The sequence below is a fragment of the Ambystoma mexicanum genome, chromosome 6p, assembly GCF_040938575.1.
Source record: "Ambystoma mexicanum isolate Mex_15411 chromosome 6p, UKY_AmexF1_1, whole genome shotgun sequence".
NCBI lineage: Eukaryota > Metazoa > Chordata > Amphibia > Caudata > Ambystomatidae > Ambystoma > Ambystoma mexicanum.
Window position 1 is genome coordinate 1,334,529,479 of NC_090935.1, and position 21,716 is coordinate 1,334,551,194.

The window sequence follows — 21,716 nt, forward strand, 5'->3', positions numbered from 1 at the left end:
TTTGGGGGTGGGACCAAGCCTGATTTGCATATGGTCGTTCCCCTTTCTATAATAGCAAAGAACAGTGGTCTGGAGGGTTGCCCAGTTCAATTGCCAGAAGTTTAAGATTAATTATAAATCTTCCAGCCATTCCCTTTTTGTTTTTGGTTTGTCAACCCGATTGGGACGGGTATGCCCAAACCTCAGTCCCGTACACCCGCTGTGCCTAGAGACCGAAGCTACTCCTCACTGATGACGCCCAATGAGGCTGAAACATGTCTGTGGATGCTTGTGGTCTTGTGCAGAAGGGATGTGACCTAGCAGTTCGGGCTTGACTGCCCCTTTTGGGGTGGGACCAAGCCTGGTTGGCATATGGTATTTTCCCTTTCTGTAATGGTTTGGCAGGCGAAGAAGGTCTGGAAGGTTGCCAAGAGCAATCAATTTCCAGACGTATAAGATTCATTCTAAACCTTACAGCCATCATCTCTTTGTTTTTGCTTTGACAACTGCAAGGGAATGCATGCTGCCGAGCATTCCCCCGGCAATGCTTTGTCAACATATAGCTTTCCCTGAAATTGAAAACACAACACCTGGAAATCATCTAGGTGTAGTAGCTGCAACATGAATGACAAATGTATGTCTCATTTTGCCATATTTGCCCCTGCCCATATGTTCTGATATGTGCAATCACATTGCCCACATTCGAGTCAGCCATCAGCCACTGCACAGTCTGCGCAGTATATATAGTCGTTAACAGACACCCCTTGTGGCCAAGACAGGTGGTGTATCATTCTGAAGTCCAGTCTTGTCTTTTTTGGGCACTATGCCCATTGGTGATATGATCAGGACTGTCATTGGTATTACATTGAATGGACCCACCATTCTCCCTTCCCTCCCTTCTTTTTCCCACTTCTCCTCCACCACAGTTGTCTGTTCCTTAATAGACTGCACGTTCTCTGCCCACCTACCAACCCACAGGTCCACGTATGGAATCTTGAACCCCTCCTCAAACCCAAGCGTCAATAAATGAGCCACACCAGAGGCGTTGCTAGGGGGGGCTAAGGGGGCTATAGCCCCAGATCTTTTGGTTGTAGCCCCGGATAGAAGCTCAGGGGTTACAACCAAAAAAGCTAGCTAGCCCCCAGTCCCGACAGTCCCAAAATAAGCAGAGCCCCGGGTCTTTTCCAGACTTAGCTACACCCCTGTGCCACACCTTTATCAGGGTAAAATATGAGCCACCCTTTCAAAGTTTACAAGCTAATCGCAGTATGTGCCTTCACCCCCAGACCTGTAACCTCTTTCATCACCACCCCACACGCAGCATTGTGTGAGAAGATGCCACCAAGGTCATGTGGTGCATTCATGTTTGTATCTACATGCCACCCTTCTTTCCCCCTCTTCTTTTTCAAAACTGCCTCCCACAAACTCCATCCCCTATTGTTTTGAGACTGCGTCACGACCGGAACTTGTCAGCCATCTTGCCCTCATCACTGCCACCTCCTTTCCACCCTGCACTTTCACCACCATGTGCAGATCTCATCTTGGTCTTTTCCTCATTGCATTGACATATTGCATTGCCCAGAGTGACCCGCCATGCTCGCCCCTCTACACCCTTCAGCACTGATTCTGCTGGTGACCATTACCCCCTCCTCTGACATATTCCAGGGCTTGTCTCCTTATCCATGCCCGCCTGTTCCTCACCCTGCCACTCTTCATCCAGCAGACCCCATGCTCCTCTTACTATCTTCCGTCCCTTGGAGCTGCTACCCTTCCCCCACTCACTGCTCTCGACCTCTTCATGTTCTTCCCCATATGCCACCCCCTCTTCCTTTCTCACATGAGCCCCACTGCTAGATTGCCCTGGCAGCCAACCGCGCCATTTTTTTTGTCAATGGGCCTCATTACGACCCAGGCGGTAAGGGGTTAACGGCAGCGTTAACAGAGCCGACCCTTACCGCCTGAGTACGAGGTCCCTTAGCGCCATGGCGCTTTTAACACCTGCTTTTAGCAGGTGTTAAAATCCATGGCGCTAAGGGACCATGGGCCTCATTACGACCCAGGCGGATTTCGCGGTGCTAAATGCACCGCGAAGCATGGCGGAAAGCCGCCGATAGCGCCATGGGGGTTGGCGGATTTACCGCCCCATTCCGACCTCGGCGGAGCGGTAAATCCCCAATCCCCATTCTGCCCTTCCCCATTCCCATTTTTGCCCCATAGGGTATAATGGGAGTGGGGAAGGAGTTAATTACGCCACCGTAAAATACGGTGGCGTAATTAACAACGAGGTCCCGTAGCGCCATGGTTTTCTCCGGCTGGTAAAACCAGGCGGAGAAAACCTCCATGGCGCTACGGGAACTCGTAGTATGGCGGAGAGGTACGCCATGCACTACGCTGGCGTAATACCCTCTCCGCCAGGGTCCTAATGAGGCCCCATGGAGTTAATTACGCCACCGTAATTTACGGTGGCGTAATTAACGCCTTCCCCACTCCCATTATACCCTATGGGGCAAAAATGGGAATGGGGAAGGGTAAATGGGGATTGGGGACTTACCGCCCCGCCAAGGTCGGAATGGGGCGGTAAGTCCGCCAACCACCATGGCGTAAACGTAGTTTACGCCATGGTGGTAAAGTCACGGCCCAGGCGGTAACTTACCGCCTGGGTCGTAATGAGGCCCAATGCATTAAATGGCTCAAACCCTGTGCCTCTTCCCCTTACATCTCATCCCTCATTCGAGGCCAGTACGTGGTGTGGGCCGGTACCTTCGCTGTTGTCTGCACTTCAGGCCCACCCCTTACCCGTGTCACCCTCCTTTTCTTCTTTTCATTTATCTCCTTCCCCACTTTTTGCAGTCCAATCCTGTTTCTGTTCACCTCCTCAACCTTGTATCGATCATCTCCTCTTCACTCAAAACCCCTCTCCCTATGACTCCTCTTTTCTCCTCTCTTTTCTGAAACAAAGTGACAGACACTGGCTCCCATCACCAAGGCAGGGGCTTTCCAACTGCCTGGGCTTTTAGAAGCCTCACCGCAAGCATTCTCTCACTCACATCATCCCATTCCACTGCATATCCTTTCAAGTACATCACAACACATCTCGCTTTCTTCCAACAATCATCACAAACACAAAAAGCACATCACAACACATCTCCCTTTCTTACAGCATCACCACACACACAGCACATCACACGTTCGCCAGCACACACCCAATCACACGGTGCGCTTATTTAAGAGGGAAGCCCAACTTTGTATAAATAGAAATGGGAGGCGCCCCCCCTTCTTGACCTTTGAATCTGCAACACGGAGTGCGTCCCCCCTATCTACACTTGCTGACCTTTTGTAAGCACTCCTATAACATCGCTGGACGCAAACACTCCCCTATCAACCCAGGTAGGTGTGAACCTGCATGACCACTCACTTTGTACGGATTCCCTCCTTTTACAATATGGAAGGCATGACCTCCCTTATCTCCCCTGGTGAGAAACCCATGCTTCCCACACACACACTGCAGAAGGCATGACCCTCCTACCTTATGGGAAACACACAATTCCCATTGACTCACAATGTGGATTCCCATCCACTCACAATATGGAAGGCATGACCTCCCTCATTTCCCCTGGTGGGAAACCCATGCTTCCCACACACACACTGCAGAAGGCATGACCCTCCTACCTGGTGGGAAACACACAATTCCCATCAACTCACAATGTGGATTCCCGTCCACTCACAATATGGAAGGCATGACCTCCCTTATCTCCCCTGGTGGGAAACCCATGCTTCCCACACACACACTGCAGAAGGCATGACCCTCCTACCTGGTGGGAAACACACAATTCCCATCAACTCACAATGTGGATTCCCATCCACTCACAATGCGGAAGGCATGACCTCCCTCATTTCCCCTGGTGGGAAACCCATGCTTCCCACACACACACTGCAGAAGGCATGACCCTCCTACCTGGTGGGAAACACACAATTCCCATCAACTCACAATGTGGATTCCCATCCACTCACAATGCGGAAGGCATGACCTCCCTCATTTCCCCTGGTGGGAAACCCATGCTTCCCACACACACACTGCAGAAGGCATGACCATCCTACCTGGTGGGAAACACACAATTCCCATTGACTCACAATGTGGATTCCCATCCACTCACAATATGGAAGGCATGACCTCCCTTATCTCCCCTGGTGGGAAACCCATGCTCCCCACACACACACTGCAGAAGGCATGACCCTCCTACCTGGTGGGAAACACACAATTCCCATCGACTCACAATGTGGATTTCCATCCACTCACAATGCGGAAGGCATGACCTCCCTTATGTCCCCTGGTGGGAAACCCATGCTTCCCACACACACACTGCAGAAGGCATGACCCTCCTACCTGGTGGGAAACACACAATTCCCATCCACTCACAATGCGGAAGGCATGACCCTCCTGTCTACCAAACTTTACATCATACACTCACAGTGTCAATACTAAGCACACTAAAACATCCCACAACATGTACAGTGATCAGGTCGCCTACACATACACCACACCTCAAAATCTACATCAATACAAATTCACTGCTGCATTTCCACAAAAGATCTACCTCCGGCAATTGCATCACGTAGCCTTGCATCTTGCATTGGACTCATTATCCACATATCATTAGACATGTCTCAATAAAGTGATCCCAAAAGTCCTCATTGCTTGAACGCAATGTACCGCTGCAATTCCTCAAATTCTGTTATGACTAGTACAATGCATAACAACAGGTTACATACATCAATGTATCAAACTTTAACATTGATACCCTATTAATGCCTAAAAGTCCATAGCCTAACTAGGTCTAACCTGTAATTCCTCAAGAGGTTATAAATTAGCACATACTTACAGAAATTATCGTTACTAGTGCTATCACCTATAAACTATTACAAGGCCAGCATCACCTCTCCTCACACATCCACACACGCAACCAAAACGCAATACTTCTCTTGACCCACATTTATATAAAATGCCCCTGTATTGACAAGACAGGTTGTATTTAACCTGCTACTTGCAACGACATACAACGCTGCATTACAGGCAGCAGAAGAGCAATCTGGTACCTCTCCAAAGTAATTTGAAGTCCCACCAGACCAAATCATCTTTCCAGCACAGAATTTTAGGTTGGGACATGGCATGGTCAGTGTTATCATGCCCCCCTCCACTTGACACCACTGAGCAGCTTCATTTACAGATCCGCCAACCTGTTCTGAATAAAGCTGCAGGTCACGATTCCCCAATCAATTATACAGGGATCTTTAACTGATGCACAGCTCCCCTTCTCTATCTTCCCGGGACTCTGCACTGGGGCAAATCTTTCCTTTTCTTGGAATTCCACGGTGCCAAAAGCCTCCCTTCTTCATAGCGCTGGGTTACTATTTGTTACTCTTTCAGTTACTATGGGCACATTTCCTTCTTCCTCTGTACCCCACCAGGATCAGTTCTTCATACTTTGCCCCTGGAACATACCATTCCTGGGTGATGGGACTTACTTGTATGAGGGCAGTGTGTTCCTCTGTCTTCTTGCTGCACCCCCCGCAGCAGCCTGGTCTCTTAATTGTCTCTCCTTTGCCTTGCAGGTCTGTTACTTATCTTCGTGAAGACCATCCTCGTCCCCAGTGAAACAAAGTGACTTCCGTAGGCTGCAGGTAAATTACATTAAGCTTTATTTACATCTTCTTAGGTTACATCAGGTAAGCTTATCAGGAACAGTTGCATGGAACAGACATTGGCTCCCATCACCCAGGTAGGGGCTTTCCAACTGCCTGGGCTTAGAACCCTCATCGCAAGCATTCTCTCACTCACATCATAACATTCTGCTCTACATCACATTCCACTGCATAGCCTTCCAAGTACATCACAGCATTGTCCAAGATCCTTGGGGTTTTACCATCTTGCTCTCCTCGGACCTCATTATTTCCACCTGAGCCGCTTCAGACCTAGCTCTGGCCCTCGTAAATTACTTTTTCTTTCCTCGTCCTACATGTTATTCTGCCCACTTGTTCTCTTTCGTTCACCCTCTTACCCTCCAAGCCCACCATTCCTTTTGCGGCTGGCACACGCCTAAATGGCAGCCGCCACACACGCTGATGCAGCCCTTTTCTGTGGCCTTCACTTAATACCCTACCTATTAACATCCCTCATATGCCCTCTTGACTTCCTTCCGACCTGCAAATTTCTAAGTAGCAATGGCGCCCACGATCTCCGCTTCAGTAGTAGTCGCTGCCTGTGCCACAATTGTTGCTCTTTTTCCCCCACTCCTACGTCGCACGAAAAGTACCTTTGCCCTCACTCTTCTGTGCAGGGCCAGACTACTAACCAATCCCTCTGGGCCAGTGCTGCATATTATCGCAGTCCCTCCTCCCCTTCCTCCCACAAAGTCCATTGGGTGGCACCGTTCCTTCCTGCCCATGTGGGCCCTCTTTGTCAATGTGGCTACTTGGTTTACCTTTTCGTATTTTAGTTTGTCTACTTATTCCCGTAGGATATTCCTATGTATACATGTCACGTTTTGCTTTTGATCTATTGATTATAATTGTAATTGTAGTTGTCATTTATATAGCGCCTTTTACCATTACTATGGTCGCAACATGCTTGTGGTGGGAACGCCCCCGGGGACCACCATCCAGAGTATGAGAAATTCCCACAGAGGTTTGGAATTCATGCGTGCATTTTGGCCAAGATAAGGAATTAGGTGGGCTGGCCGGGCTGCTATAAGCAACCCCAGAGATCAGGCATGTGGTCGGGTGCTGAGGGAGGTCAGGAGAGTGTGTGAGTGCAAGAGATGTATTATTTGTCCAGCTGGATCAAATTTTGTTATAGGTCATCACTGGATTTTAATGGTAGAGGTGTTGAGGCTTAGTGTGGTGTAAATTGAAAAACGTTATGTGCCGAGTTAGACCAAATGTGTCATTGGTCATTGCTGCATGCTGGTGCATGAGTGCGGGTAGCCCTGCCTGCAGCCAATGCTCACTGAAGTGGTGTGTTAATACGTACATTGAGGCTCGTATGGAGCTTTGTTGTTGGTGCTGTGGTCCATGAGAGGGGCCCTTCTAGGCCCACTAGCTTGATCTCCATAATAGGTCTTCCAAGCGTCATGGACACGCTATTATATTGGTTCTATGTGATATTTATGCATTTTAAAGGACGAACACAAAAAAGACTGATTTCTTTTTACCCCCCGCACCTTCTATTTTCTCACCCACTGCCCCCTTCCCAGTCCAACAGACACTTTCTCCCCAAACACACACACTGACGCACACGCATCACATTAAATACACTTACCTCATTCAATGCTTCTTTCCTCCCCTGCCTGTGCTTGTCAGCACCTGCGTGCACTCGTATGCATTAGGGGCATGACAGTTTGATTTAGAAAGACTGTTCTGTGCGGTCACAGGGTGGTCTTTTCTAAATAAATATTTTTTTTTCGATCATCTTAAAACTACTTTTTCACTTGATAACATCATATTGCATCTTCTAGGTGTGAGCGATCAGCTGTTTTATTATTTTCGAGATGCGATATCGAGGCTTTCCCGTTATCTTTTTTTGTCATTTGCTGGCAGCGCGCATACCTAAAGGTGCATTAGACGGGCTAGATACAAGGGCCCTCATTACGACCCTGGCGGAAAGTGACTGACCGGACCGCCACAGCGTAAATAGCGTTTCCACCATTGCACGATGGAGCAAAGTGCGGCCCATTCCGACCCATCGGGCACGAGCACCACGGCATGGCGGAAGTGCAAAGTCCGCGATGGCGGAAATGACCCCAAAACGGCCCACACCGCCGCCGTACGGCGCCCTAGGTGCAATACCGCCACCCATCTTAGCGGACACCGCAGTGAGCGCCAACCGGAAAGTACGGTGACCGTAAATATATGGAAACGGAAGTAAAAACATGGGCCCGGAACGGGAAACAACACGCAGTACACCTATAAAACCAGAAAATCCACACAACCACTAAAAACACTACCCTGATACACATCCCAACCCGTCATGCACCCTAGTGAAACCAAGAAAAATGGGAAAAGTAGCGAAGAAAGCGTGCGACCGCAAGCGGCAGGTCCACTTCTCCCGTGAGGAACTCACCGTGCTTACAGAGACCCTCCAGGAGAATGCCGCCGCCGTCTTCTCCACGCAAATGACCAGGACGGCACTTGCGAACAAGAAGGCCATATGGGCCCTGGTGGCACAGCGGGTAAGTGCGGTGGGGACCGCACCCCGCAACCCACAGCAATGCAGAAAGCGATGGGACGACCTGCGGATACGCGTCCGTAGCATACTTTCTGCCAACCGCAACATTGCCACAGCCACCGGGGGAGGATCGGAATCACCCATCAAGTTGACCCCCTGGGAAGAAATCTGTGCCTCCACCATTGGAATGGAGAGCATAGAGGGAGTCGGAGGGATGGAGAAAGGAGTGCAGACATCCGGAGAATCCGGTAGGTGGCCCAAATAAAACCATGCCAAATCCACAATGTCCAATCATGTGAATCACATGTGTCCACATAGCGCAACAGCAACACATGGCCAGGAGAATGTCCACACACATTGGCCTGATAGTGCACTTTAAAACTCACAATAAATACATAAATAATTAAAAACCCCAAAAACACCCACTACACGTGCAGCAGGCACACTCTAACTGCAGGCTGCCAAACAACTGCACCCTCACTCCACACACAAATGAAAGCACCTCCAAGGCCCCGACCCAAATCACCCTCAGGTACCACCCCAATGCATGTGATACATTGCCATTCCAATTCCCACAGACCCATTAATAACGCTCGCCCTCCTTTACTCCACCACAGGGTCCGATCCAAACGACGAGCTTCAGGACACCCCTACCAGCACACCTGCAAAGAGGGCCAAGACCAACGGCCAAAGACCCTCCACCTCAGCTGCACGCATCAAGACACGGCAGTAGCACAAATCAAGTGGCAGCACAGAGGAGGGAACATCAACAGGCACCCCAGCAGCCAGCATGCCCACAACAGCAGCACCACAGGTCCCCCCAATGGATGCCACAGAAGGCACTGCCTCTGGTGGCAGCAGCACCATAGGTGACACCCCATTAATGGCAGCATGCTCCGACACAGAAGACGGGGATGTCGAAGTCAGATCCATCCATGACCTGTCCCAATCCCCCTGTCTGTTCCATCCCGTACACCATGAGGATACCACGCAGGGGCACCCACAAGACGACGACTGGCCATCCCCCACAAGCCCTGTGGCAAGGCAACATGAGGCGAACAGCCACTCTGTGACACCACCGCAAATGGCCATGGCCCAGCAGAGACAACAGTCCCTCGACCAGTTAATCGTGCAACAGCAGCAACTGGCCACGCTCCTCAAGGACCATGCCGATGAATGTGGGGGCACTAAGGCAGACATAGAAACATCAACTGAGACACTTAGGGCAGAAATGGAGAGAAGTACAGAGACACTAAGGGCACAAATGGAGAGTAGCACCGAGTGCCTGAGAGTACAAATGGAGAGTAGCACCGAGAGCCTGAGAGTCCAAATGGAGAGAAGCACCGAGAGCCTGAGGGGGGAACTGCATGCGACGTCCAAAGACGTATGTGCCGAACTTGCCGCAGTGCGCCGTGTGCTCACTGAGCTCTCACAAACCCTTAGGGACATGCATGGACGTGAGCAGGCAGAGACATCATCCGTTGCAAGTTCCGTCCAGGGCAGCCCCCAACGTAGATCTGGGAGGAACCTGCGCTCCACAGGCAGGGGTGCCCCTGATACCCGCAGAGGGGGCTTGCAATAGCGACTGCCCACTGACGATGAGCATCTTTGGACACTGGTGTTCGGGGGGGAGGTAGGAGGGTGGAGGGGGTGTGTTGGGCTCACTTGGGTGGCGGGTCGATAGGGTGTTCAACATGATATCACATATGCCATAAACAATGCACGATCAACCAATGAGATGTGTGGACAATGATCTTTGTGTACTAGGCCATCATAGGCGTACAGTCCATATTGTGCATGTACCAGACACACACAGTGCCACGAGTCCCGTGTCCATGTATCAGCCACCAGGCGTGAGTGCTAGAAGCATGCATCAATGAGATGCTGACGAATGTCACGGCCCTCCTGTGCCTCGCGGACTCCTTGAGGTGCTGCCACATCCCCACCCTCATCATGACCATCATCAGGTGCTTGCAGTTCTGCGTCAGGGGGCATGGGCACATTTCTACGTACGCACATGTTGTGTAGCATGACACATGCCATCACCATCTTTGCAACCTTCTCATGGCGGTACAGGAGTGCCCCGCCAGACCTGCTGAGGCACCGGAAACGAGTCTTCAGTAGGCCGAATGCCTGTTCAATGACTACACGGGTACGTGAGTGGGCATGGTTGTAGTCCTCCTCATGCTGGTCCCGTGGGTTCCGGACTGGTGTGAGGAGCCATCTCTTCAGTGGATATCCGGCATCACCTGTATGTGGACGATAAACGAATTATGTGGAATGCCATTGCTACGTACGCACCCCCCCCCTTCCTGCCAGGTCATTGCCGCATCACATACCCCACATCATCATGCATGAAATGAGACTCACCGAGTAGCCAGGATCTGTACCCTGCGTGTCGCTCCATGTAGCGTGGTATTGTTGAGTTCCTCAAGACCATAGAATCATGGGTTGATCCAGGGAATCGGGCACAACAATGTGTAATGATCCTGTTGGAGTCACACACCATTTGTACATTCAGAGAATGAAATTGTTTTCGGTTGCGGTACTGGGCCTCCATGGCATGTGGGACGACCAATTCCACATGGGTGCAGTCGATGGCACCAAGGCAACCCGGTATGCCGCCAAGTGCATGGAATCCCACTTTTGTGTTGGTAATTTCCTGCTCCGAGCGTGGTAGAGAGATGTAGTCGTCTGCGTGCTGCAGGAGGGCATCGAGCACTTGCAATAGTGTCCGTGAGAACAGTGGCTGAGAAATGCCATGCAACTGTCCGACTGTGTGCTGGTAGGTGCCTGTGGCCAGGAAGTGGAGTACAGACACCACCTTCAGTAGGGGTGGGATGGCGGTTGGGCTATCTATCATGCTGACAAGGTCAGCCTGTGTCATGTCCACAATGGCGGCTATGGTGTCCCGGTCCAAACGGTAGAGGGTGTGGATCTGCTCATCAGTGAGGTTGAACGGATGTGCTCGGAGGCGTGGGATTGCGGGCTGCCTGCGTGGTGGTAGTGGCTGTGCTGGCGGCCCTTGCTGGCCCTGCCTTGCCCTCCTCCTCCTCCTGCGTCTCCTCCGTGCGGCCGGTTGTAGTTGGTGTTCGTCTTCTTCTTGGAGTTGGAGTACTTGCAGTGCTATCAGGTCCCCCAGGGCCAACATCGCGAGTCCTGCCGGTAGCATTTCGGAGTGGGTGTGGTTGTGGGAGGAGACTGGGTGTGCAATTTATGTGTTTTCAGGCTGTATGGCCTCCACCTGTGGTGATTCATTCCACCTGTGCAAGCTGCTCTCCCCTTTGGCCGAGCACGTCCCGCACACAACGCTGCAATTCGAGGAATGGCATCTTGCTATTACAATCATGTATTTGTACCCGATGGCCGTGTAACATTGGTTGATATGTTCATTCGGCTATGGTCCCATTGTTTCACATACAATCTTTGCAGTCGCGAACAGACTTGTGAAGGGTCAGTGGAACGTAGTACTCGAGTAACGGTGGACCCTCATGCATCACTGTACCGAGTTGCAACGACGGGCGGGGCGTCCCATTTGTGAGTGAAGGCAGTTGCCATTTTCACACACAGCCGCACTAGATGGATTAATTTGTGATTTCAAGCGGCCACAGATGCCTTTTCGACGTGATGTTGCAAATGAGGAATTCGAAGGGCGGCGCTTTCGGTTATCAGCTAGCGGCGAGGAGATGCCCACAGGTCTGACTGCAAATATAACGTTCTATTGTTCAATGTCCTTGGGACAGGGGCCATGGCGAGGATGCAATGATTGATATGAATAGTTTGGGATGCGCAATAGCGAAGTGGACGATGAGGCCGGACGTTCCCAAATACATGTTACTTCACAACACTGGAATTACGGGCTGCGGCACAGTGGATTTTGCAGGCTGCATAACGCACAGACTCAATGGAAATTTCTAATGTTATGTGAGTAAATATTCAGGCGTTTTTATACCGGGATGAGGGAATGATGAATGGATGCATGGACAGATGATTTGATACAGTGTTTGCCATGTACAGGGCTTCTTGGAATCTGTCCGCCTCCCCTGCGCCATGTGATGCAGGGCTGCCATAGTGGGACCATCGTCTATCTGGCCTTGTTGAGCCCTCCCTGTCTCGACGCGCCCTCAGACACTTGTGTCCATGCACGTTACCAATCCCATCTGATGGATTCTGTTTTCACAGACGCATGCACAGGTACACTCGTTTGTGATGGTGTTTACACCTCGATATAGATAGTTATGAGTCGCAAGTGGTTTTGGGGTGGTGATGATCCTTTGGAGTGGGCTAGCATGCATATGGCTGTGGATTTAGTGTGATCATTGAAGTGAGTTGTTCGAATGTAGTTCTGATGGCCATTCTGTTCTTTTTCTTTTCTTTTGGTTGACAGGTATCTCCTCCCCTTTTGCCACTGCCATCTGTATGCCACTCATGCAGATGGCTTTTACTCCCGACACCTGCTGCTTCGTGTTAATCAGTGGAGCAGCATTACGATCTTATGGGACGATCGCCAATGGGCCACATGCCCTTACGCAGTACTAGTGGCTCGGAGCAACATTTCGGCCTTTCAGCTGGACTAGTGCCTCCCCATTGGGACGGCCCTGCGGTTCTGTGCGCTTCCATGTTGCCTTTTCGTACGAGAATGTGGCCCTGTGTACCATGAAGGAACAGGGCGTCACACAAGAAGTAGCTGGTCATTTCTTGCGGATGCAGCCCACAATGGTGAAATGTGTTTTGGAGTTCATGGCCTAATGGCTGTATGGGCTTGGTGAATTTGTTGTGCATTAAATTTCTATTCTGATATGGGCCGTGTAGCGTTCTTCTTTGCAAGTGATGTGGCATATTCCTATTTGGGGAGCGATGTATTGTGAGGAGATCTGCATTGGGTTCCAGCTTCGGAGTATAGTTGCGTGGTACTGTGCTGGGCGCGTTTGCCTACGAAGCCCAGTGAGGTCAGGGATGAGGGCTGCCAATATGACTGTTTGAATGATGTCATGCTCAGGGGCGGGGGATTAGGTTTTGTGTAACAGATGCCGGTCAGCCAGGTGGACTGGTGGAATGATGTGATTTTCGGAATATTGCTGGTCACAGGTGCCTGTGTTTGCGTGCGTTTCTTGGTGGGGGACTGAGGTCATGTCCATTGGAATGGCTTCTGTATTCGTGCCATCTGTGCCCTGCAGCTCCCATTGGCCCCTCTTGAGATTCTTTTGTTCGTTGGCATGCATGGGTGACTTGTACATTTCACTGGTTGCATTGTGACTTCATTGCACCTACGGGGAGTTGTACTATGTGGCCAGGGAGCGGTGTACAGGCACTCAGTGGGGCCGTTTACGGTTGATTCGCGATGCCGTACTTCTCACCATGGCGGAATGGTACCTTCCGCCGTGCTTGATGGCGTTAGGTACATGTCCGCTAGGGTCGGAATTTGCGTACCCTTGCGCCATGGTGGTATTTATGGTTTGGCATGGCGCGCGCGCGCGTACTTGGTGCAGTTAGCGTTGGCGTTCACTACGGTGTCGCTAATGGCATCGTACTTTGCGGTGACGGGTCATAGTCGCACCGAGCGCTATTCGATGGCGGTATTGCATTTCCGCCATCGTTTTTCGATTTCCGCCAGGGTCGTAATGAGGGCCAAGGTCTTCTAGGTGTACTGAGAAAGGTGAGTCCGGAGGAAAAGGTATCCTAATACCGGGTTCGAGCAATCGAAGGGACTCTTAAGGCTTGGGGTGCATGTGGTAGTAAAGTAGTAAGGTAGTAAGGTAGTGGAGTCTTAGGGAAAAATTTGCAGCAAACAACCTTGCGTCGCCTCTTGGGTTGCCTAGGGAAAGTGCCTAAACTGCTGTTCCATCTGCTTCCCTTGGCTCTATCTGTATTTCTGTCCTGACGCACAACTTTTTTTCACCCCTAGAGTTTTCTCAGGGGTGGGTTGGGGAAGGGGGCGGGGAGAGGCGAGATGAAGGGGTGGATATTTATATTATGAAGCCATTCATTATATGTGGGTTGCTCTCTGGTGGTCTGTACAATGTATACCAATGTGGGTGAGTAAATCATTTCATAGACTTTATCTCTCCATTTCAATCAATGGGATAGTGGCCCCCAACTGGATGTGGGTAACATTCTGCACTAAAATCCTTGCATTTACTTATTTTTTTTATATAGTTTTTTCTCTTTTTGATTACTCCTCTATAAACATTGCAGCTGCTAAAAATGTTGCATTTTATTTCTCTGTCAACAAGATGATAATTTAGCGGTGGTTAAAAAAGCACTTTCCCTAAGAAAATAACCCCCAAAAAATAGCACCGACCCTGTCAGGCAAATAAACACGCAGAAATGATTGACTTGAGGGTACATGTGCCGGGTGTACACGCTGCCTTTCAGTACCGTGGAAAGATTTATTATCGTGCATGCCAGGTGATTCCTTCAGGTGCTGAACTCCTTGTGTGGATTGGGGAGGAGTATGCCAGAAGTCTTGGCTTAAAATTGGTGTTTAATTCATTATTCTGGGCTCTTGATGAAGAGAATGAACTTCTCGGAACGCGTCAGCCACAATCAAATGAATTGAATCCTTCCTGTTTCACGCGTTTGGAATAAAGAATCTTCTTTTACATTGGATGTCATTACTACACTCTTTTTAAAAAAAATTGTATTATCTTTTGAAATCCACTGGAATATATATCTAATTTATTGTGACAAAAGTCAATCTCAAGGCGTCATATTGGCGCAAACTTAAGGTGTGCAAGGGACGGGAGGGTTCCAATTTCGGATCCTCTTTTCTCTCCTTTTTGTACCTTTAGTAACCCTGTGCCAGGGCTACATTTCCTCCCCTGCACCCCAAAAATCCTTAACTGTTGACAAACTGCCATATGAATCAGTATTTCTAGAAATTTAGTGTGTGCACCTTCCACCCTCCTCTTTGTACACGTTACTTCCCCAGACCTTGTACCCTGTCGGAGAAATAAACTCCCAGAAATTCTATAATTGAGCGTACATGTGCGGGGTGTACACGCTACTTCGCCTGAACTTGTACCCTGTCGGGGAAATAAACACCCAGAAATTCTATAATTGAGGGTACATGTGCCGGGTGTACATGCTACTTCCCCATATAAACTCCCAGAAATTCTATAATTGAGGGTACATGTGCTGGGTGTACACGTTACTTCCCCAGACCTTGTACCCTGCCGGGGAAATAAACTCCCCGAAATTCTATAATTGAGGGTACATGTGCTGGGTGTACACACTACTTCCCCATATAAACACCCAGAAATTCTATAATTGAGGGTCGATGTGCTGGGTGTACACACTACTTCCCCAGACCGTGTACCCTGTCGGGGAAATAAACACCCCGAAAATCTATAATTGAGAGTACATGTGGTGGGTGTACATGCTACTCCCCCAGACCGTGTACCCTATTGAGAGGACATGTGCTGGGTGTACTGGCTACTTCCCAGGTCTTGTACTTTATAACACTTGAATGTTGGGTCTACTGACCTCTGCACACAAACATTTAGCACTGCATAGGTCGCTCTTAGGTCTCTAAAGAGATAAACACCGCGTCATGGTGTCGTTGAGGATGTGGTGCTGGGTGGCAGGGTGTGTATTCTAGTGAGTGGCTGTTGGGTGCCCACTGACAGCTTATTTGTCTAGCAGGAAACACTGGACCCACTGAGATGGTACACACCCAGGAAACTTGATAGATTCTGGCATTTCCGCATTTCGTGTGCTTTGCCACTGGCAACCTGGTTTCATAATCACGAACGAAAGGGCAATCTGTTTGCGCGCAGCCTCATTAATTGCCAGCGTGAAGCGGCCGCGTTAAATGAAGCTCTTCTCTGGGCCCTGGCATTTGCAGCTGCCTCTGGCTGCGGCACCGTCTGGGGATTGGGCGGAAGTCTCGCGTTCAGGCAGTTGCTCCTTCACTTGAGAAACCAAGGATGCAAAAGCAGCGCGCGACTGCACTTCATTTCTGGCACCTCTCCCAGTTTCGCTTAATAATGTCGCTCAGTCTGTTTCCAATTCGGCAGACTCGGGAACTGGCATACGGGGAGCAGTGATTGCCTCAGGATCAAGGGTGCAAGGAAACCTACATTTCGGGGGGCTAACTGGTGATGGGAGGGGCCTCTACGGAAACTGAGTGGGCAAACTAGGATTCCACGCCCCCTCTGTTCTACCCCAATTGTTGCCTGCTGTGGGGCTAAGTATCAATTGGGAGCGGCTAAGTATTACACATAACCACTCTCCTTCTCCCCTCCTCCTGACTAACCCTAACCATCCTTCCTGTTTACAGATCCGCCAGAGTGCCTGGGGACCAATTCCGTTGGTGACGATGCGCTATACAAGTACCTTTAACATAACATAAGCGCGCGCGCACACACAATTACACATTCACTCACTCATTTAAACATCCCATTCACCATACACTTGCTCATTTACATGTGCACCAGCCCCCCATACACCATCCACTCATTCACACGCACTCATCCACACATACATTCCATACACACTCCTTGCACACATGCACACATACATGATGAGCTAATGTGCAACACCCTTTAACACTGCTAGCTTCAGAAAAGGCTTCCCTCGCCTCTCTAACAAAAAGCTCTGTGCTGATGCCCCACCCCTCAGCTCACATTTCAGGGGCGCTGGGGGCAAGGCCGATTAGCTCAATGGCGTTGTGTGCCTTCGCAGGATCACACAGCTCAGCCAAATGGGGCAGCCACGATCACTGTGGTGCAGCCAAAACTTCTAAATCAGGTGGGCCTTATGCAGAGGGTTTCCACTGCACACTATCAGCCAGGGGTTTGAGGGCTATCTTTATTGCAGTGTTAATGGCACCTACTACCATTACCCAACTGAATGGTACTCACTGCACGGACTGTACCAGGATAAAGGGCAGAAAGGATTGTAAGGGGTTATTTATAGTGCGCTTAATATTAATACCCAGGGTTTTCTATGCGTGGACTGGGGCGTCTTGCTTCCAAGGTAAACTCATGCCCCTGCGCTGATGATGGACGAAGCTATGCAGGCAGGTTCAACAAAGGTCTCTAGAAATCTATACTCATTCATTCACAATACCTTCCTTCACTAGGCACACAGTATAAAGCTGTCATTAAAATCAGCATAAAACCTAAACGGAAAAAACTGCCATGCATGAAATCAAACTAAAACATGGTTCGTCACTAATTGATGTGAATATACTGTATTATAAACGCCATTTTAGCTGGTCGGATAGCACAGCGAGACGTTTGCTTTGGCATCCATGCTGCAGAGCCTGTTAACGCAGGTTCGGATCCCGGCAGGGCCAAACTCAGCCTTTCATTCTTCCAAAGTCAATAAATGGGTGCCACACATGGCTGCAGCTCAGATGTCTGAGGTTTCGAAGCGCAATAGGAATGGAAAGCCGTCTTATTATGATTTTAGAAAAATTCCTGCCTGTTTCTTGATCAATTTGCTAGCTTTAACATTTATTGTCTCCTTAACCATGATAAAAGCAGATATTTGGTAACTGCAAAGGCGGTAGCATGCATCGTTGGTTGTTCTCCAGTGTGATGTAGGGTCCTCTACTGTAGGTGGACCTTATGCCATGATCCCTCAAATAGATTGTGTGGTACTGCATGTGCAATGGGCTATGCCGGAAGCAAGTGTTCGATTGCCTCCACCCTTGCTTTACAGTATTCACATTCATTTGACTCAGTTGGATCCCATTTGTTCATCGGTTGCTGGGCAACCGGTAGGATACCAAGCCTTAGTATGATATACAGAGATCCACAACTGTCTTGGCTTTATGATCTTCATATCCCGATTTCAGCTTATTAGACCAATATGGTTGAACATTGCAGACTCTCTCACTGCGTTCACCACCTCCACTGCACGGTTATCCCAATATATCTATGTGAGCAGAGGCGTTGCTAGGGGTGGGCTGAGAGGGCTATAGCCCTGGGTCTTTTGTTTGTAGCCCCGGATAGAAGCTCAGGGGTTACAACCAAAAAGGCTATAGCTAGCCCCGAGTCCCGCCAGTCTGAAAATTAGCCTAGCCCCGGATCTTTTCCAGACCTAGCAACACCCCTGTATGTGAGGTACCGGAATCAATCCTCTCGGAGGAATCCCAGAGTTCAGCGCACCCAGTAAAGGTCAAGGTTCATTTACATGTTGGAACCATGAGAGTGCACGGCCTCCACCCTGATTGAGCACATCGAGAGCTGAATCCCTGAAGATGCTCAGTTCTGGTATCTTCCATAATCGCAACCCAAAAGCTAGAGGTTTAAAAGCCACCACTTGGGTGAGATATTGGCGTCCAGTTCTTCATGTACTAGTCAGATGGAGACCCAGGAGTCGCTTTAGACACTTAGTTTCAATTGTGCACAAATCTATATATATGTGAACTTGGCCTCATGGGGTGAACCATATTAATTGGCCTCCTCTACCGGGCTCACCTCTCTTTCTCACTTTGTCCTCACCCACATTTTCAGAAAAGGCACTGTTGTGTGCTAGCTAGGGTTGTCGTATATACAATCCATACAAATATACATACACACACGCACGCAGAGCAAGTTAATCAGAGTAGGAAATAATAGCTATTTCCAGGAGGGCCATGGGCCAACCAATCCAGGTGTCTGGGAATGCAAGCCTTACAATATAGCAAAACCCACATTACAGGCAGACACCCGGCTCCTCCCCCACAAGCTGCCATTTTCTTCTTGCAGCTCCCGCCACCCACACTGGTCCCCACCAAAGCCAGGCCCCACCGCCCCACACGCTCCCTCTCACCTTCACGCTCTGGCCCCCATCTCTCTCACACCCCCACCAACTACCCCTACGTTCCCTGTCAATCGGTTCCTTCATCACCTGTTGCTCGCCAGTGCCATAGAAAAAGGACGCCACTTCTATGTCCAGGATGGCCCTCTTTTGTAGTTATTCAAGGGAATTCAAAGTGTGTGCTCAGTGTGAATATGAATTTCCTCAACAAAATAGCCGATAACACCCTAGCTCGCTTGCTTGGGGTGCTAATAGCTATATACATCTGGGGGGTTTAGGGGGTGGTTATTACCAGCCAGGCAAGGCCGCGCACCTGTGCTAAGGCTCTCATGAACTAGGGCCTAGAGACACTTACCAGTTAGTAATGCCCCCTCCTCCTGGTTTATTGCTTAAGTAATAACAGAGTGTGAACATTCTAACTCTAGTAATGCTGAGAAATTACTGCCCACTTTTCTTACCCAACTACTTCATGCATAATCATTTACTCCTAAAAATATTGTGAAATGAATAGATTACTTACTGGTAATCTTCACTGCTCATAGTCCTACCTTCCTCGTCACACAACTCACTTCATGAGATGACCCACTTCTAAGCCAGTAACTCTATCCAGAAATTCTTCTTTTTAAAAACTTTTTTTCAACCCTACACACTTGATGTGGAAGTGAGAAAACCTCAGAGTTACCCAGAAACCTCTTGTTGCATATCCAGCAGGAAAAGATAATTCCTATTCTATCAAACAGACAGGAGCAGCGAGCGTAGCACTGTGAAGAGAGGGACTAGAAGTAATGAAAATCACAGGTGAGTAATTAAAGCATTGCCCCCACACGCACCTTCCATGTCGCAGAATTTACTTCATGGGGCTTGCCAAAGACTAGATGGAAGATTCTTGCCCCACTCACAACCACGTGCCAAGTCCGGAATCCTGCAGCTTCAGCAGACCAAAGCGTTTCTCGTCTGGATTCCAAGGGAGCTTCCAAGGCCCAGTGGGTGGAACGAAAAGCAGACAATGCCGGGAACTAGGCAGAAACTCTGCCCGGACTAGGCCGCCAAGAGAGCCCACACGGTGGAACATCCATGCACCGGGCAACACATGTAGCATCAATCTCCAACCAGATCACCGGAAAGTCATGCATAGAAACTGGCCAGGACCCCCAACCCCGGTCCTGGGCTAAGAACCATACTAGCATAAGCAGAAGGACAGCCGTCCAACCCTGCTGTGCGCAAATCCAAGTAATGCAGTCCCAGATGGAGCGAGAGAGCCATGACATCACAAAGATAACCAGAGAACCCTGGAAAAGGAGGAGGCGAGGTATCGGAAGCTAAGTGACACTGGACACCTCCGCCAATGCCGCTCCGCTCGTGGGAAAAATAAACTAGGCCTCTAGCACAGGTGCAAGGGGATCTCCAATCACACTTAGTGCCATTCTTGCATGGCAGTAGCCCACCCCAAACCACAGAAAAGGTGAAGGAAGCAGCCCCTATATCTTTATTGCAGTGTAAATAACAGATCTTACCATCATCCAACTGGAAGGTTCTCATTGCATCGACTGTACCCGGCAGAAAGGAAGCTGAAAAAACATACGCCTGTAGGCTCCAGAGAGGTCTCTGGCAATCTAGGCATATGTCAACCTGGCCTCGTGGGGTGATCCATAGCAATTGGCTTCCACTCCCTCAGAAGTTACCCATAATTGGTATGGAATACCAGGAAACCTAGAGACTTCGCAAAAGCCAAGCTTATTACAATCAACTCTACGGGCACACTTACCCCAGACCCATTCCAATCATAGCAGAAATGATGATTACAGACATTAGCCAGGAGGACAGCTCAGCGGCAACGTGCTCGCCTTGGAAACAAGACAACACAAAGCAACACAGGTTCGATCCCCGGGTCTGTGCTTAGAAACCTCTGGTTAATAAGCGCATTATAAATACGCAACAAAGTCATATTCCTGTAACAGCGCCTCGATGACCCTGGGCTGTGTGAGTGCTTTAAAAATAAAAAGGGGCGTGGCCTGGAGCGCCAGCGATGAGGCAGCTCCTTTGATGGCCTCCGCATGGATCCGCGGCTAAGCCCTAATTCTGCCCATTTCCAGCCGGGATCGTGTTACGAGATGGCAAGCCCTCAGCTGCTGAGGTCCTGGGCTACAGATGACAGCATTTTGAGTGCATAACGCTCTCGCCAACGGTGAAAACGCGATGGGGAGCTCGGACGCCCACACCCGTACTACGGCCCAAAATGGCGGCCGCATCTCTGCGACTCCTCCCAAGTTGGCGGCTGGGACTCATCATCATCCCTGAGCCGCATCTGATAGCGGGGGCCCACGTATGAGGCCTGCACCACCTGACATCCCGTAGCGGGACGCCTCCCCCCACCCCTGGGCCTGATTTCTGAGCTGCTGGTGCTCCGGCGACTTCCTGCCAGTTGCTACACCACCAGCGGTTGCTGCCCCACGGGCCTTGGACTGATCTCGGAGCTGGAGGCTTATCCACCGCCCGCCTCCAGCGGCGGCCCCGCTGATGCCCCTGTTATTTCGGCGGGACCCTTGCTACATCGGCGTCCTCTTCGATTCCTGGGGCGCCCCTGCCCGCCTTCTGCCTGCTGCTCCCGGGGGTGAGGCCCTGCCTCCCTTGGCTACCATCGGAGGCCTTCCAGCTACAGCGCGACCCCGGCTCGTGTGAGGGCCACGCACATCGCCCAGGTGAGATTGTCGGCCCCTCAGCATACCACTCTGGGGCCCACTGCAACACCTCCCCCCCCCCGGGA